Source organism: Dermacentor andersoni, chromosome 3 (genome assembly GCF_023375885.2).
Source record: "Dermacentor andersoni chromosome 3, qqDerAnde1_hic_scaffold, whole genome shotgun sequence".
Classification (NCBI taxonomy): domain Eukaryota; kingdom Metazoa; phylum Arthropoda; class Arachnida; order Ixodida; family Ixodidae; genus Dermacentor; species Dermacentor andersoni.
The window spans coordinates 141,983,877-142,003,770 of NC_092816.1; the positions used below are offsets into that span (position 1 = coordinate 141,983,877).

Sequence of the window (19,894 nt, forward strand, 5' to 3'; positions counted from 1 at the left end):
GGGGCGCAGAGCAGAGGAACAAATGTAACGTACACCGACGAGCGTATAAATAGGCATGTACTATCATGAGAAATATAAGCGGGACCACGCGAGCACGTGGCAAATGGCCTCGAAACCAAGTTAGAGCGATACGCGTATGGCGCTGTCGAAAATAGAGGGAAAAGGGGGACGCTCTTCTGCTAACTCTTGGCGCTCCTACTGCGCGTGTGTTTGTCGAAAATGGCAGCTTACGGCGTTTCAGTGGCCGCCGATAGCCGATAAGACGGTTGCGTGCAACTTAACTTACAGCGAGTCATTGTTTTTTCAGTCATGCTTTTTGTGGGGGGGAGACCAGCTCTTAGGCGCGCGTTACTTCGTTGAGCATAAGGTGTCTTCAGATATGCCGACATAGGACCTGCTGTGTATATACATATATATATATATATTTATATATATAAATATATATATATATATATATATATATATATATATATATATATATATATTGTAGTGGGTAATATGCATGTGGCACTGTGCGGACTGCCACCGCTGCGGCGCGAGACACGAGCGCGGGTTGTTGATGCGAAGCGCTAGGACTCGTGATCGAGAGCTACCTGCGATCCCTCGAACGAGCTACAATAAACCCCATTTCATTTGGTGGAGGTGCGGGGTAACCTCGAAAACTGGAACTCCAAAGCCGGACGCTACCGACTGCTGCCACCATGCCTGACGAAACCACCCAGGAAGATGCACCACAGCCTCCGACGATCATCGTTTCCGGTGCATTGCGCCAGCGTGATCCTGCCATCTTTAGCGGCACCGATGATCATGACGTGGAGGATTGGTTGTCATCTTACGAAAGGGTGAGCCAGCATAACAAGTGGGACGACATCACGAAGTTGCACAATGTGCTGTTTTACTTAACCGGCGTCGCGAACCTCTGGTTCCGAAACCACGAACACGATTTCACAACGTGGAGCAGATTCAAGACAAGTTTCACAGAAGTGTTCGGGCGCCCCGCTGTGCGCAAGCTTCGCGCAGAACAACGCTTACGGGGGTGCGCGCAACATCACGGTGAAACGTTCACAAGTTACATCGAAGATGTCATTGACCTGTGTAAGCGCGTGAATCCGTCAATGGCGGAACAGGACAAGATAAAACACACTATGAAAGGCATTGATGAGGACGCATTTCAGATGTTGCTAGCGAAGGATCCGCGTACCGTGGCCGAAGTTATCAACTTGTGCCAAAGTTTTGACGAGCTACGGAAACAACGCATCTTAGCTCGGCGCCCACCGCCTACGGAAGATTCGTTAGCAGCATTGGCTATTGGCGACAACCACACAACTTTGCTGACGCAAATAAAAGAATTTGTGCGCGAGGAGGTCGCGCGACAGCTTTCGATTTTGCCGACCACGGAGAAGCCTTCTCAATATTTGGCTCCAGCGATCCGACAGGTAATTCACGAGCAAGTGACCGAAGCTCTTCCACCTCCGTGTCAGCCGGCTCCTGTGGCCGCGCCTCTGACGTATGCTGAAGCCGCTGCACGGGCGCCTCGTCTGCCGGGATTCTCACCTCCGCCTTCAGCGCCTCTCCAGCCGGTGTTCTCTCATCCGCCCTCGCCTCGCCAGCAGGTCGCTGCCTTTTTCAACGCACAGCAGCAAGGTACAAATCCTTGGCGCACTCCTGACAACCGCCCAATATGCTATGCCTGCGGTACACCGGGACATGTAGCGCGCTTCTGCCGCCGGCGCTTGCCGGCCTTCGTGGGCACCGCGCGACCACCCAGCTCCGGCTTCCGACCTTTCCGTATGCCTTCACGACCACCACCGGAAGTCTACGCTGCTGATGACATACCAGCACCGCAGTCACAGCTCTACAATACTCGTCGCTCGCCTTCGCCTCGTCGGCGCTCACTCTCACCCATGCGTCGTAGGCCCAGTGCCAGTACTACTGAGGCGGAAAACTGATTTCCGCAGTTCCTGAGGCACGAACTGCGTCATCGTCGGAACATCAAAGTCCTCGTTTTTCCCCCGCTAACGTTATTGAAGTGTCTGTTGATGGCATCAAATGTCTTGCGCTCGTCGATACAGGTGCTGCTGTATCTGTGATTAGTGAGAAACTTTGCCGTGAATTACGGAAAGTGACCATGATGCCTTCGGTATTATTGCTTAGAACAGCCAGTGCACAACAAGTTCAGCCAGTCGCTATGTGCACTGCCAGGGTGTTGATTCGAGACATTTTGTATTCGATTGATTTCTTTGTGCTAACTTGTTGCTCCCACGATGTGATTCTCGGTTGGGATTTTCTGTCGCGCCATCACGCCGTCATTGACTGTGCACGTGCTGAGGTTCAGTTCTCCGTTCTGTGCGATTTGCCATCTCACGACTTTCAAGTTCATGATGTTACCAGGATCTGTGTAGCTTCAGATACTGACCTTCCCCCTCACAGCGCGGTATTTGTCCCTCTTTCATGCGCATCGCTTGCCGAAGCGACGGTCATGTTTTCACCCGCTGCCGTCTTCATTCGCCGCCAGCCTATATTGTTGCCTTTCGCCCTCCTCACGGTTCACCATGGGGCTGCAGAAATACTGATTTCTAACCCAAATTCGTACACTTTGGCTTTGCACTGTGGCGAGACTATTGGTACCATCCAGACTGTGGACGCTGACGTTATTGTGCATTTCCCTGTTCCCGACGACGTGGATACTGCCAACGTAACAGCACTGGCACCCCATGTGTCATCTAACCGAGTACCACCGGATGTTTTTTGTCGCTCTATTGCCGATGACCTCGAGCCGACACAACGTGAGCGGCTTATTACTCTTTTAAATGATTTTCACGCCTCTTTTGACTGCAACCAAGCATCATTAGGCCGCACGAGTACCGTCTCTCACCACATTGATACGGGACACTACGCACCATTACGCCAGCGTCCGTACCGCGTGTCATCCACCGAGCGTCGTGTCATCGCCGAGCAAGTTGAAGACATGCTTGAACGTGGTGTTATCAAGCCATCCTGCAGCCCTTGGTCATCTCCTGTAGTACTCATTAAGAAAAAAGATGGCTCGATTCGTTTCTGTGTGGACTATCGTCGCCTCAACAAGATTACACGAAAAGATGTCTATCCTCTACCGCGCATAGATGACGCCCTGGATTGTCTTCATGGTGCTGAATTCTTTTCTTCTTTGGACTTGCGATCGGGCTATTGGCAAGTGCCAGTGGATGAATCCGACCGCTCGAAGACAGCTTTTATTACGCCTGATGGCCTGTATGAGTTTACAGTAATGCCATTCGGCCTCTGCAATGCACCCGCGACATTCGAAAGGATGATGGACAATCTTCTACGAGGCCTCAAATGGAAGACGTGCTTGTGTTATTTAGACGACGTGATAGTTTTCTCCCCTGATTTCACCACTCACCTCTCTCGTCTCCGCGAAGTCCTTACTTGCCTTACCACCGCCGGCCTTCAACTTAACTTGAAAAAGTGCCGCTTCGGAGCCCGCCAGCTGACCATACTTGGCCATGTCGTGTCCAAAGACGGCGTCCTTCCCGACCCTGACAAACTTCGTGCTGTCGCAGAATTTCCGCGGCCGACTACAGTGAAAGAGCTCCGCAGTTTCGTCGGTCTTTGCTCGTATTTTCGCCGCTTTGTGCGCAATTTTGCCTGCATCATCGCTCCCCTGACGAAGCTCCTGGCTGGCTCTCGTGACCTTCGTGACTGGACTCCGGCATGTGACCAAGCCTTCACCACTTTGCGTCGTCGGCTTACCTCACCACCTGTTCTACGCCACTACGACCCGAGTGCACCGACTGAAGTTCATACCGACGCCAGCGGCGTTGGTCTTGGGGCCGTCCTTGCACAACGGAAGCCTGGCTTTCCAGAATATGTGGTTGCATATGCGAGTCGTGCTCTCACGAAGGCAGAATCCAATTATTCTGTCACGGAAAAAGAATGTTTAGCTATAGTTTGGGCCTTAAACAAATTTCGCCCTTACTTGTATGGCCGTCCGTTCGACGTTGTGACGGACCACCACGCGCTCTGCTGGCTTGCGTCACTGAAAGACCCGTCGGGGCGTCTTGGACGTTGGGCTCTTCGGATCCAAGAATTTGACATTCGCGTCATTTATCGATCCGGGCGCCAACATTCTGATGCAGATGCGCTCTCCCGTGCGCCCATGCGATCCGACGAAAGGCCACCTTCATCCATAGAGTGCCCGGTTACTACGCTTGCTGTTACTGACATGCCGTCTGAACAGAGAAAAGATCCGTGGATTCTGTCTCTCATTGACATTCTTAGCAGTTCTTCAACGTCTACATGCCCTCGAGCCATTCGTCGCCAAGCCACCCACTTCGTGCTACGGGACGCCATCTTGTACCGCCGAAACTATCAGCCCGACGGTCGCAAATGGCTGCTAGTCCTCCCTCGCCATTTGCGTTCCGACGTATGCACGTATTTCCATGCAGACCCACAACAAGCTCATGCTGGCGTCCTGAAAACCTACGAGCGGCTCCGCCAGCGGTACTACTGGCGCGGCATGTATTCTTATGTCCGCAAATACATTCGGTCATGTGCAGCCTGTCAGCGACGCAAGACATCTTCTCATCCGACAGGCCCTCTGCAACCTTTACCGTGTCCTGCACGTCCTTTTGATCGGGTTGGCATCGGCCTTTATGGGCCTCTTCCGTGCAGTGCTGCCGGAAATCGTTGGATAATTGTCGCAGTAGACCACCTGACAAGATATGCTGAAACTGCTGCACTTGCTTCGGCTGCTGCTCGCGACGTCGCCGCATTCATCTTACGGCATTTCGTCTTACGGCACGGCGCACCGCGAGAACTACTCAGTGACCGAGGCCGTGTCTTCTTGTCCGAAGTTATTAATGAGCTACTCGCCGCGTGCCGCACTATTCACCGCACCACTACGGCGTATCACCCACAAACTAACGGTCTAACGGAACGATTCAACCGCACCCTTGGGGACATGCTCACCATGTATGTTGCGTCGGATCATTCAAATTGGGACGATGTCCTCCCTTTTGTGACGTACGCATACAATACCGCCGTTCAGGCTACCACAGGCTTCTCACCATTTTTCCTTCTTTATGGGCGTGAACCATCCACTACCCTCGACACCGTACTACCATATCACCCGGATGCCTCTGAATTCACCCCTCTTTCCGAAGTTGCTCGCCATGCTGAAAAGTGCCGCCAACTGGCTCGGTCGTTCACGTCGGATACCCAAGGAATCCACAAAGATCGCCACGACAACGATCAGCCCACACAGTCCTTCGCCGTGGACTCTCACGTCTGGCTTCGGCTGCCCTTCCAAGCTCCAGGCCTTAGCCCAAAGCTTGCTCCGAAATATCAAGGTCCGTACCGGATCGTCGCGTGTACTTCGCCTGTGAATTATGTGGTCGAACCGGTGCCGCCATCTTCGGACAAACGCCGCCGTGGCCGCGAGACTGTTCACGTCAGCCGCCTGAAGCCGTACCACGACCCTCTTATCGTGTCATCGCCTTAGGTCGCCAGGATGGCTCCTCTTCGCCCCGGGGGTAATTGTAGTGGGTAATATGCATGTGGCACTGTGCGGACTGCCACCGCTGCGGCGCGAGACACGAGCGCGGGTTGTTGATGCGAAGCGCTAGGACTCGTGATCGAGAGCTACCTGCGATCCCTCGAACGAGCTACAATAAACCCCATTTCAATATATATATATATATATATATATATATATATATATATGATAATCATCATTTATTATTGCCTTAAGGGCCCCATGTGGGGTATTACATAAGGGGGAGGCAAAACAATAATACAAACATCGAATGTATAGTCATGTACAAAGCAAAAAAAAAAGCAACAACTGAAAAGACACTAAAAAGGACGGGTTTTTGCATAATTAGTTGCAAATATGGGTGGTTAGTAACTCACGAAATTTCGAAGGGTTTTGCTCTACAACAATGGATTCCGGGAGCGAATTCCATTATTCTATTGCAGAGGGAAGGAAGGATTTGTTAAAAGCGTTTGTAGAACCATGATATATATATATATTTTAGGTGATGCGCTTCAGAGAGACGGACAAATAAATTATGGAATTTTACGTGCCAAAACCACTTTCTGATTATGAGGCACGCCGTAGTGGAGGACTCCGGAAATTTCGACCACCTGGGGTTCTATAACGTGCACCTAAATCTAAGCACACGGGTGTTTTCGCATTTCGCCGCCATCGAAATGCGGCCGCCGTGAGACAGACGGACACATTTCCCAGAGAAGTAGCACTCGAACGTTTACGCCTCAATACAGTGCTGCTATTGGCCACGCTTAGGTGCACAAAGTTATCAGTAACTGCAATATCGAACAGCTTTATCAATGTGCGCTGGTGATGCGAAGTTCCACTCTTTTTATAAAGAGACACATGGTAGGAGTGCCAACAGTTATTATTACAGCGTTCTCCTTTCCGCTTTGTTTCCGACAGCAGCCGCAACGTATCGCCTATATCAGGGTTCGAGGCTATCTAACCCACGCTCCTGTCTTCCCGCTCATATTACTCAGGATAGTACGACTAGCAGATTACTACGTTGGGTTAGTTGGTGTATAGCTTTAAAAAAAGGATGCGCTGGGTAAAGTTAAAAGCCAACAGAAGACACACGAGGCGACGGAAAGAACGCCAGATAATTCGTAAGACGCGCTCTTTTCATCTCCTTATTTCTTCCGTTGGTCTTAAATGCGAAGCATTCCTGGACGAGCATTTGCCAGTTTGACAGTATCTGGCCACCTACGTCTTCGTGTCCTCAATGTCGTTTCGTCAATTTGGTGTGTACCAACAGTGGCATAGTATGACAAGAGTGTATGACGAACATAAATGATCGATCGGCCATTACATGAATATCATGATATATCTGTGTCACGTAGGTCATAAAACGGCCCCCTACGTCTTGGTGCTCTCATGTTCGTTTCGTTGCCATGGTATCTACCAAAACTGGCATAGTATGACAAGAATGTAAGACGAACATAACCGATAGGTAACGACATGCGTGTCACGTAGGTCATGAAACAGCCGCCTACAGCTTTGCATATACCGTAATGGGCATAGTATAACATGAGTGTATGACGACCATAAATGATTGGTCATGACTTGAAATCATGACATGTGTGTCATGTAGGTAATGAAACAGCTGCCTACAGCTTTGCACATACCGTAATGGGCATAGTATAACATGAGTGTATGACGAACATAAATGATTGGTCATGACTTGAAATCATGACATGTGTGTCATGTAGGTAATGAAACAGCTGCCTACGTCGCGGTGCTCTCATAGACTTTTCGTTAACTTTGCCACCATTGGCATAGTATGAGAAGAGTGCACGACGAACAGAAATGATAAGTCAGGACATCAATGTCGTGACATTGGTGTTATGTACAGGTCATGAAACAGCTGCCTACGATTTGGTATGCAGCAAAAGTGGCATAGTACAACAAGAGAGTATGATGAATATATAAGATAGGTCATTACATGAATGTCAAGACATGCTTGCCATGTAGGTCATGAAACTGCCACCTAGATCTTGGTGTTCTCATGATTGTTTCGTTATCACAGTATGTGCCAAAATTGACATAGTATGAGAAGACTGTATGACAAACATAAATGATAGGTCATGAAATGACTGTCATGACATGCGTGTCATCTAGGTCATGAAACAGCAACCTATTTCTTGGCGCTCGCATGGTCATTTCGTTAACTTGATAGGCTCCCCGCACTCTGCTTCGCATAGCATCGATTCCCAGAAGGTGTGGGATCTGTCGGCTTTTTTCACCTTGCCTCACACATCCATCTTAAACATATATACGAGTACAGATAAGCGTATGAATTTACTTTTGGCGTATATGGTGAAGCGTTCGCATTATAGGGTATAGTCGAAAATCCGACTCCGAGGACCATCGATCGTTGTGATAACATCCTTAACATATTCATGGCCTTTGATAAATTCCTCAAATTTGCAAACATAGATGATGGTTTTCGTTTTTAGGTGCAGCTGTATTATAACAAAGCATGCACCATCACTGGCGGAGGCCGAATATACTCGCGGACAACTTTCTGTTACTACGAAGGGAAAGCTACGGAGGCAAAGCGCGCACAAATAAGACCTCTTCTGAAAAGAATCCCGCCTTTTAATCCACGTTAGTTTAACCTGGGGAAGAAAAAACATAAGCACAATATTAGCATCAGTTAAATAAGACGAAGCACAGCCCTGAGTGTGAAAGCTTGCTTATTTGGAGGCTTTTCCTTGACACGTTTGGGTAAATACGAAACCGTGGTACGTGGATTCTGCGTCCATTCAGCGTCTCTTTCGAGCAACCAATATAACTGTTAAAGCTGCCGGAGTACATGGTGTGGTAACACACGTGCACAAGCCACGCGCCCGTAGCTTACCCTTTATAGCCACAGAAAGTTTTTCGCGAGTATATGATGTGTTGCCGGGGACCTACCGGTGGTCAAACGTATACGCGCGCGCTCGCAGCCAGTGGTTAAAGCAGCGGAATCGCTCAAACGGAATCGCGAGCTAATTGTAGCAATAAGTGCTACTTGGGAAATGTGTACCATTTTACCCCTAGATGTTCGCGCCTAGTTCGCACCTATAACATGTTTCCAATTGCTTAATGTGCGTGACTAGCCCGCCTGTCGCGATACTGCGAGGAAATGGTGGGGCATTTGACCGGTGTTTGTGCCTGCGGTACACGACCGCGAAGCAAGATTAGGCCTAATGTGTTCACTCGTAACTTTCATTATTGCTGTCACTTTTGCGAATACCAAAATAGTCTCAACCTTGATGTGTTATTCCCTACAATATGCGTAAGAAATAATCTTTTCAAGCGAAACAATAAAAAGTACAACCTACGCTAAGGCGCAACAAACGTGCACACGTTGATTATATTTCGTCTTAGTGCACGCTTCTTTGTTTTGTCGACAAATTAGACAATTAGCCGCGTAAAACGCATAATTTGAATCAATGTGCACACCACTGTCTAGCTAAATAATATGCGTTAGTTGACTGATAGCATTAAGAAGATGTCACCTGAGCCTGAATATCGATGCAGAACGTTACAAAATACTTTAGATGCTGAATTTTAATGATCCTTTGACGCAAACGGTTGTATTGAAATACTTATGTTCCGGTAAATTCTTAGTTCCGTAGGTTTTGGGCGTTTCTTAAGGCCAAAAGACCATTTTTGGAGGTCACGCTGTTCCACAAGGCACATCACTAGAACACGCGCTCATTACGGTCCAACTTCCTTTAATAAATTACCCCCCCAGCACCTTCTATGCAAAAATGGCATACAAGTTAAAGAGACTCCTAAGGCGTATCCGGGAGCTATAACGTAAAGCTATCCCAAACTTTTTTATTCCATTTCTACAATCAACCTTTCGCGATTGGTCACAAAGTTTTCGGGTTGCCCCCACTTCGCTTGGATGTCACGCGGCGTTGCGAAAACCACGATATCTCCCAATCTGATGTGACCTTCACACGCTTATTATGCATAATTATGATAAACGAAGGAAAACTTAATATTTCTAATCTGACGTTTTCGTGCCAATAGCCCTCCGCTATTCGCCAAATGTTTTCGCACTGCGGCCACTTCGCCTGTCTGTCACGCGACGTCACAAAACCGCATTAACTCACCCCGTCAAAGTGACATGTAGGCGGTAAAGATGCATTTATACGCCATACAAAGCTGTATCTTTTTCTGAATAGCCGGAGACTGCACCGTTCCGAGAGCAATCGACGATAGCTGCCATGGGATCGCTCAGGTACTGGTTACTCGCACTTGCCGGAGAGCATAGATATTTTGCGTGGCAGTATGGCGTTATCGAGCCCTTTCGGCACGCATACGACATCGCTCAGTCAGGTCTTCTTTGCTGAGGATCCGTTTAGTGACATTCTGAAGCTTCCGTCATATGCCGCGGCTATTTTCGACCAGCCACCGCAAGCTAAGTAAGGGAAAGCGGACCAATCGCAGACGCCGGCACCAGCCTCGTCAACCTATGTATTTTCACAGCGCTGGCTCGTGTTGTGTCGGCTGGCGCTCATGCTGATAAGAGCACTCTGCGAAGTGCGCATGCGCTACTAAGTGTTAAAAAGCAGAGTGCCCCTTGCTAGCGACCCTCTCTTTCTTGCCGAGCCTCAACCCACAAGCATGGGTTAATAAACGTCGTTCACCCGGAACTTGTCTGATCCTTTCGACACGCCTGGCGCAAAACGTAACAGCTCGTCCCTGTCGAAACCATCTCCACTTGAGCGTGCTTGTGGTCTCTTGTCAGCAATTAATAAGAAAAACCGCTCAATGCAGGTAAAGTTACTCGTTCTTAAAGCAAACAAAAATGAGCTATAAACGAGGAGAGCGTTCGATTCAGCTGCACAGACAACGCTGCGGGTCATCGCCCGATGCCTGCGTAGGCGGATACGTAAATTTGGCGTCAGGAGATTAGAATAAAAGCATATTGGAATAGTTTCACGTTATAGGACGTAAGGGCGTATTTGTTTTTTTGTTCACCGGTATTGCTTGTGTTTGTGCATGTGTAATCCCTTTGAGCCATGTTACCCTGAATGGTGTACGGTTCTCTAGTTTCGTTAAGGTCATTTCTTTACGCATTGCTGTGTTTCTGTACTTTATTATGTTTTGCACAATGAAAATTATTTTCGCAGGCGCTGTATACGTTTTACTCATTTTTTTTTTTTCGCGTATGCTCTACTCAAGTTCGCTGCTCAATATTTGTCTGTAAATGGACCGTGTATGGTTTTGCAGTCCTGCCAGGCTCTGCCGCTCAAGCCAATAATGGCTTTGGCAGGCGTGGATAAGTTTATTTTATTTATTAGTGGCAGAAAAAGTATGATTATTCTGATTACTATAATAAGCGAAAGGTGTCGCTTGCGTATTAAAAAGTGTCAGACTGCCTGATTCCTAGTGCCGCATTGTACTTGCTGCGACACAGTATCGCAGACGTTCTTGATGTCTTAAGTAGACCTTTTCCACTTTACGATAACTAAAACATTGCTTTGCATTATTGGACGTTTAGGACGCCTGACTTGAAGAAAAAATCAATTTACTGAAAGAGGTAAGAATAATAGCTGTTGGAAACAGCCAGTAAGCTTCTGACAGATTTGCCTTTATAACACGCACATGGTATCGCAAATAGCGCCTCTACCGATGCCGGCCTTGGCAGCACCAAAATGACCGAACCCAGTAGCTATGCTTCAGAACGTGTTTAAGTGATACGTTGCCAACTGCAATCGCAGCACGTGGTGCAAACTTCAGGAATATGTTGGTGCCATTTGAAAGGACACCGATACACACTCAAGCGTTTCAGCACCAATTCACAGCCTGACACTCTTCTGAAGAATAGCTCTGCACGTTAGTTATGGATTGTCTGCCATGCATAAAAACAGAAAAAAATTATTTGGTTTCCACTTTTGTTTGGTGCACTAACGCTAGGGCTTCCAATCCCGCGAAAAGTCGTTGTGTGTCTGTCCGTACGCTGCACGACCATGCAGAGGCAATAGCAACGCCGCGCACTGGAGACGTGGCAAAGACTAGGTACGCCACACGTTGGAGGAGAGTAAGCACTTGCAATCAATGACGTGCTACCGCCTTGTATGCCGCAGCCAGTCACAGCGTGTGCGCCACGACAGCTGCAGTCAATAGGAAGCCACGTTCGGCCGCAGTTTCTCGGCGCTCTTCCTCGTCTCGCAGATAGTTTAGTGGCGCGTCAGAACAAGTCGTGTCAGTTATTCGGAGATGGGCCATGGATGACGGGGCGGATCTATCTGGGTTGGTTAGTCGAAGCGCAGCACCAGGCTCGACTGAACGCACCCCTTCAGCTGAAACGACAGCATGAGCGTGCGGTGACTCATCTTGGCATTGTTGCTAAACGAGAGGAGTTGGAAGCAGACAGGATGAGAAAATATCGTGAACGTGCAAATGAAACTTCTGCACAGAGGGAACGTCGTCTTGACGCTGATACCGAGGACACGCAAAGATCGTGGGCCAACAAAACTACAAGAGCGACAATGCCGCGTAGACGCCAACGTTCAAGATGTGAAGGCTCGACGGGTGAAGCATGCTGCCGACGAGCGCGTCACTTGCGTGTTCAAATACGTTCGTTGAAGGCCGTCACATACCTACTGACACATGCCGAATAACCGAAGTTCGCATCAAATAGGTTCAATGGAGACCAGCACTGACAGAGTGAAACATAACGATGATAATCGGAAACAAACTATGCAAAACTGGGGTTAATGGTGCTAGCGCACAATAGCTCGTAATTAGGCAGAGCTAAACCGTGAGGCCAAACCGTGAGGACAATAGATCATGATAGGAGCTTAACTCATTAAGGACCAGCGTGACCATATGGTCACGTTCGTCTTCACAGTGGATTTCAATTAATTAAGATTAACAAAGCGGCACCAAAATCGCCTTTGACGTGCCGTTTGACAGATTAGAGTTCCCTTTATGGATACCAAGTGGAAGCAGCTATCAGTCATTTTGTGGGAGCCCCTCGCAAAGGCAGGAATAAGTGTTGCTCTGTGAGTAGCGTTGCCATGCATTGCTCCAAGGGGTAAGTGTTTTTTTTTTTCAACAATTGTTTAAGCAATAGTCAGATATCCTTACCTCCGTATTGCCCTTTGAATATGTGACCTTCGATGAGCATTTGTTAAAGATTAATGTTTGATTTATCCATGAACGAACGTGTTATCTTGCGCGTTGCCATATGGTCATGCTGGGCCTTTGGACTACCGAACGTTTTATTTTTTTAACTGCGTTCTCATCTCTTGCACGTCTGCTGCCGCGTTGTCGCAGTGGTTATTTTTTATTTTATTGTCTGAATAGGTTGATGTTGGAAAAAATAGTGAAGATAGTCGTACAGGAAGATGAGGTCGTGTCAGTGATTTATATCGAGCCGCCAGAGGCTAGCACCTATTCGGATGAAGACACGGCCGATGAAGACTCAGGTAGGCTCAATGACAATCTAAGCAGGTGGCAGCGATGAGCCTGCGCTGAAACGCGGAAAGCCTATCCGCTTCGGGTATAAAGTATGGTGCCTAAATGCCAAGGACAGATACCTTGCAAACTTCAAAGTGTATCAAGGCAAGCAGGGGAGATTCCGGAACATCTGAAAAATATGAAAAGGACTTCGGAAGAGCAGCGGCGCCACTTCTTCAAATGGTGGAAAAACTCGCAGCAGAGACGCATGACCTTCCTTTCTTTTTCTATTTTGATAATTTATTCACAAGCATGAAGCTACTCAGGCATCTCAAGGCACAGAGCTACGAAGGCACGGGCACAGTGAAGCAGAACCGTGTTCCCCAAAGAGTGCCCTATCGCTTGACCAGAATTCATCAAGTGCCAACCTCGCGGGCACGAAGATCCCGTGCTGAGCGACAATGGGATAATTCCTGTCCGCTGGATGGACGATTCTGTAATAACGATCGTAAGCACCATTCACGGCGTAGAGCCAATGTCATGTGCAGACAGGTACTCTCGTGTTGAGAAGAAGTGAATCAAGGTGGCCCGTCCAAACACTGTTGCTCAGTACAAATTTTATACGAGGTACGGACCAGATGGATGCAAATGTAGGCGCCTATAGGATTGCAATCAGTGGCAAAAAAGTGTTGGTGGCCAACTTTTACTTGACTTTGTAATGTATCTATCAGCAACGCTTGGGCGCTAATTCGTAGCACAGGGCACTACGTCACGCAGGTGCAATTCCGCAGGCAAATTGCACAAAGCTTCCTGATGCGATGGGACAATAAGCCTGGAGAACCTGGTCAACGCAGAATCCCAATGACTGGTGATGTCCTGAATGGTACACGGTATGACCATGCGGCCCACCTTGTTGCAACAATACCTAATGGCAAGAGGTGGAGGTGCGCATGAGATAATTGCAACAGCGCGGTGCACACACAGTGCACAAAGTATGACGTCGGCATGTGTATTCCATGATTTAAACCATATCACACTAAATGAGTGCTCGACTATTCGCTATGTATGTTTTTTGTTATGTTTCATGGCTTGAAATAAATGTTTTTAACTTTGCCTATTTTGCTGTAGCGTAAGGGCCCAGTGTGACCATATGGTCAGGGGCTATATTTCAAAAACTAATTAGGCAAGAGTAATAAATTCTTGCATGTGAGTTATTCGTATAAAGGTAAGCTAATATATTAGATTTATTTCGAGATAGCAAGAAAAAAAAAAGAAACCGGTCCCTAATGGGTTAAGATGCACTGCACTTTACAATCAGGTACGGTAATTGAAACTAATAATTTCGTATGGATAATCCAAGTAAAGTGGTGTGGTGTGGAGCTATTGAATGCACGGGCTTCCGTATACGCAGACAAATAATGCTCAAATGTCCCCGTACCTAGCCTACAGCATTTTACCTACTTGGCTGTGTCAGTCCTGCTTACGTTTGAAGCATATGCATCCTGCACCAGGACTGTATAGAACACAAGCCCTTGCACTCACTATTAGTGCTTCTGATTACAGCCCAAAATGGGCAATCGACAGAAAAGACGACACAAGCACTTTGCCGCCTTGTGTTTCGTCCGCATTCTTGTTGCGTTTTGTTTACGCGCAATAACATGATATATTAAGTGGACACGTGTCCACTTAATGAAAGGTACCTTTCAGGGTGACGCGTTTGCTGCAGCGCTTGAACCATTTCGCCAAAAAGTAGTAACACATAAAACATTATTACTTTATCAGTGTGCGGTACTATGTGATTCATTCGTTGCTCTTTTGTACTGCGAGAACAAACAGAAAGCCTGAGAGACGAAACCATAATGCCCAACTTACAAAAGTATAAGCTCTCCGGCAATTGTCGACTAAAGGTGTGTTGTCAATAGTCAGATCTGAAAAGATGAAATATAATATTAAATTGAATTGTCAAACCAAGTTCGGTGGAGTTCGTGTTGTTTGTTTAAATATTTGAACTTGTAGCATGAGCGAATATATATATATATATATATATATATACATATGCTTCTTCATTTATTTGTACCCAGTGTTCGCATTTCAAATCTAAATGTTATCGATCAAGCGTGGGGCGCGCCTGCATGTATTGGAAGTTTCGCGCACGTTATCAATAGTTGTTTCCGTAGACTGTTGTCGTGAGACCTTGCATAATGCATGCGCAATACGAATTCTGTAGGAGTCGGTGAAAGGCACGCAGGCACTCTCGGCTACGCTGGAACATTCTACAACTCATGTTTAAAAGCTGACGCGTTTGAAACGCATGCAGACGCATGCCATAGGAAAGGAAGCGCTGTGGACGATGGCAGAATTGTACATGTGGTAATGACACTAGGAAATTTTCAGACAGAACTTGGAATGAGCTAGCACAGGACAGGGGTAATTGGAGATCGCTGGAAGAGGTTGTGGTGCTATAGTGGACAAAAGTAAGCTGATGATGTTTTACAATTTGCAAGTCTGTCCGGAATTCTAACGCCTCGTTGCTTTTGAGTCGCAGTTCGCTTCATTCTGCAAGGCCGCATTAGCGTGGTTACAGAACAGCGCCTTCCACCGCTTGGATACCCCCCCCCCCCCCCCCCACTTGCCCTCTTTCTATATTTGCAGTCACTGCTCCGAAGAAAGTTTGTCAGTGAAGCATGATCTGTGACTTGAACGCATTTGATCCGAAACCAGCTGCAAACTTGAGCGGTTATGTGCTTCGCGTGTGGCGCTGTGCCGTATCATGGCGTTCACTGGAATGTGTGTTATTATGACGCTAGTAAATTTATGGAAACATTGGCGGTGACTCGTATGAGGTGCCGCGGACACCGTAGTTCTGGGTTCCATGCCTTGACGTCACAAAGCTAGGATTCCTTTGCTCCGAAATTGCACTGCACGCACCTATACGCCTTTCGGCTCTTCCAGAACGCGGCCGCCTGAACCTTCAAAACTAGCTCTTGGGGCGAAGTATCATCGTGTTTTTTTCAGCGGTGCGGCGAATGGGCGAACGCGGTTGCTTTGGTCGGTGCCGCAGTAGGTACCCGGAAAAAGAAGCTGTTGAAAATGGGTGCGCACTAATTTCCCGCGATAATACAGCGACAAGTACAGATGCGGGATGTGCGATCGTGCAATCAGAACCGATCTTCTTTCTTTTCTTGTCATTTATTCCGAGCTTTCCTTCCTTCTCACTCTCATGCAACGACGTAAGTTAGGTGCGCTGTCACTCTATTTGCACCGTTACCTTGGAACAATAAATTTTGCTAATTACCCATGAACGACGGAGACTCGCGAATTCAAGTTCATGTGATCTGTTCATGCGGTCGTTTTATGTCGTGCGTTCTTATGTGAGTCACGAGTTCATGTTTCGACCATTCGCAGTTGTTTCTATAATAGAAGAGAATCTAGAATAGAAGAGAATTCAGCGGGTAATCGTGAAGAGAGACCTAACAACGTTGGTCAAAAACCATACTTGTGATGTATTGATGTCATTGATGCTGCATATATTGCCAAATGAGACAACATGGAGCAGGTTAATCTGCTAAAAGCCGGAATGCCTCATTTAATCAATTAATTAAATAATTTAATTATTTATTCATTCAGTACCTGCTTTGCCATTCACATGTTCAGAGTAGTATCATTCAGAGTAGAGATCTTATAAACAAACTGGCAATTACATGCATAAAGGTCCGTTCCATTTTCTGAGATTCTGTTGCAACAAAATGTGTCAGCGAGACACACCTGGTGGTAAACATGTGTCAGAGAAGGCCAACAGTATCAATATGTAAATAGGAAAGCGCTTTCTATTACATCCAGCACTGGTATTCCTGCTGCGATCTGGTACTACAATAAAGTATAACAAGAGCCACTTACCACTGGAAACCACCGTAGCATAGAAAAAATACAATATTGTCACCCATTTCATAGTGAAAACAATGAGACTGAATGGAAACTTCGATTAAACAACTTAGAAGAAAGGCTCACAAACACGCAGCTTCTCTCGCGTGCGTCACCCCAGCAGGCGTAACTGAAGCACTACTCTAGCTTTGAGGAATGCGTGAATCCCAACCTCGCTCAGGCTTCCGGTATCCGTTTTTTTTAGCGTTTGTCAATGACTCACCGCTCAATGTCCTCTGTAAGCCGCTCTGTGGCGTCACGTGCAACGACCCTTCCCACACACTCGCTTGCTCGGGGGAGAAAGAAAAAGGACAGTTCGACAAAACAGATGTTATGAATTATAAAGTTTAAATAATAGACATACCACTGGCATACATGGGTTCATTTGTGGAACGACTAAAATAACAATCTAACTGAAAAGCGCCGCCGGCTGCACCACATCCTGTTCTTCGAATCTGTTATCTTTCCAGTAGATAGTTGGTGCTGACGACCAGCTGCAGCTGCACTCGAACCTTGGAATACCGCTTTACAAATTTTCAAATCCGCTTTGAAACGTTCAGGATCTACAGTTCCTTTGAGCCGAGATAGAAATTCAAGTGACAGCAGGAAGGGAACACGTACTGCCGCAGTTTTCGTAACCAGTTATTGGCTCGATTAATCACTTTGGTTTATTGCAACCATACTTTTTAAGGTGGACTAGGCTCTGTGCCCGCACACGGCACGGTGAAGGCTGCTGTGTGTGCCAGAGCATCAGCCCTTGCTCTTTTCCTTTTTCATTTCATTCTCACTTTTATCTGTCACAGTGTAGGGGTAGCGGGCCAGCTGTAATCTAGATGAATCCGCTACCTTTTATTGTTTTATTATAGTTGTGCCAGGCGATAGTAGCATCTCGTAGCGCCTCCTCTGCTGTCACATGCGACAAAAAGGCGAACACACTGAGACAAACGGTGCCCTAACCATAAAAATTGTACTCGAGGCCGAGTTCCCGCCTACGGTTAACGGGCCCTATCACACAAGCCACAACTTCACACGCTGTAATGCAAGCCAATTGCAGGCTGTGCGCGAATAAAGGGACAGAAAAAGAAACAACACAGAGACCACCGCAGTACTTCATAACTTGTAATACGAAAAATGCAGTGACATGCAAGAAGATATCTCTCGAATTATGGACTTTTTTCTAGTTGCAAGGGTAGCAAAACGGGATGCACACCTTCCTTTCTCTGTCTATCCTCGTAGATACATATGTAAGATATCTGTGATTCCCAATGTCCATCATTCTGAGTCACTGCCAAGAGATGACCACTAGTATCACTTCGGATAACTGTGGTCCTTCCTAGAGTATGAGTGCACTTTAGCATGCCTGGTTACTCTGACGAATTTTTGTACACATTACGAATTTGAGACCGTTTCACAATTTTGCGAAGGCTGGGTCAAGATTTACCAAATGTTGGTCGCAAGAAAAATTCGCTCGTTGGTCTTCAAACCACCCCACGGATGTTTTCTTATAGTGAAAAGCGCACAAGAGCCGTGATATGAGCAAGCTCCTGAAGCAGGCGAAACCTTAAATAGCGAAGTCGCCGAATAGGTTACTGCGATATAAAAAAAACAAAGCATTGCTTGTCAATCTCGGCTATTCTAGCCATGCTGCTGCTGCGTGTTTGCCGAGTCTAAAGCTATAACATCGATAATGAAGTGCACACGTATCCCACAAAATGCGTGTGCTCAAGGAATGATTTGAATAAAACAGTTCTGCATATCCCCCCCCCGCCACCTCGTGTCCGGAGGTTTATCACGTATTATATTGTTAGCCTGTTGGCAGGTATCACTTCAGTTTATTTAAATATATGTGTGATGTGAATAAAGCATTGGTACAATTCTTTCATATAATACCTACCTAATTTGTTTCTTGAGTGAACTGTTTTCTAACAATCATATACCAAGCAATCATTTCTCTATCATTGTTTGTAAAAGAGAACCGCACCGGACAATCTATGCCTGAGACTTTGCACTACCTGCATCCCGGGGATAAGACCTGTGATATAGATAACGAATGAAGATGGTGGCAGTTGTGTTATCTTTAAGCCACGGGCGTGAGACAGACAAGGTTTTGCCAAGCCCTTTAAGGAAGCACGATAATGTCAATGCCTCAAAAAAGATACAGGAAAAGAAAACACTTCAATATAGAATCAAACATATGTAAATGTTCAGAGTCAGTTTGGGATACGGTAAAGATGATGAAGGCAAAAGCCTGCGCGCTCATGAGACATTCAATGAATTACTTGACAATCTCATTCGAACGCGTTCTTACTTCCTATTGCTTGTTTTCTCCGACCAAAGTTCGTAGGTTTGATTACCTTAATTAAATATATAACAATTAACTTTAGCTTAATAAACTTCGTCTTATTAGCACCAAAGGTCGTGGGTTCGACCATGAATGGTGGCAACATCAATTTTGATGCCACTGAATTGGGTCCCACCAAAGGTCGTGGGTTCGAGTGCCTTAATTAACTCTCTCTAGTTAACTGTGTTTAATTATCTTCGTCATAAGTACCACCAGCATTCGTGGGTTCCACGCCCACCAAAGGTCGTGGGTTCTAGTGCCTTATATAACTCTACCTTATTTACCTCTGACTTAATTAACTTCGCCTTAATTGACACCGATGGTGGTGGGTTCAACCGTGAATGGCAGCGCAAATCAATTTTGGTGTCATTGAATTTTGGTAACACCAAAGGTCGAGGTTTCGACTCATACTAAAGGTGTTGTTTTCGAGTGACCTAATTAACTTCGCGTTAATTAACAGCAAAGGTCATAGCTTTGATTCCCAACAATGGTCGTGTGTTCTACTTCTACCCAACGTTGTCGTTTCAAGTGCCCTCAATGTTCTTGGTTGGAACCATCAATTTTGGGGTCATTGGATTTTAGTGTCACAACGTCGAACGGTGAATGTTTTTATAACACCGACCATGCGATTTTCCGACAAATGAGCAACTTAAAGCTTTCGTTGTAATTAAATA

The 19,894-nt window shown here is 46.7% G+C and overlaps 1 long non-coding RNA gene across 1 annotated transcript in view; it reads right to left on the bottom strand.

The window, feature by feature from the left end:
• LOC140216437 (uncharacterized) overlaps positions 1 to 17,000 on the bottom strand; it is a 29,828-nt gene extending 12,828 nt beyond the window's left edge. The window contains exons 1-2 of the long non-coding RNA XR_011893106.1: positions 16,856 to 17,000; positions 14,831 to 14,886 (exon numbers count right to left, since the gene is read on the bottom strand). This is a non-coding gene — a long non-coding RNA (uncharacterized lncRNA). The remainder of the gene's footprint in view (positions 1 to 14,830; positions 14,887 to 16,855) is intronic.
• Between the last annotated feature and the right edge of the window lie 2,894 nt (positions 17,001 to 19,894).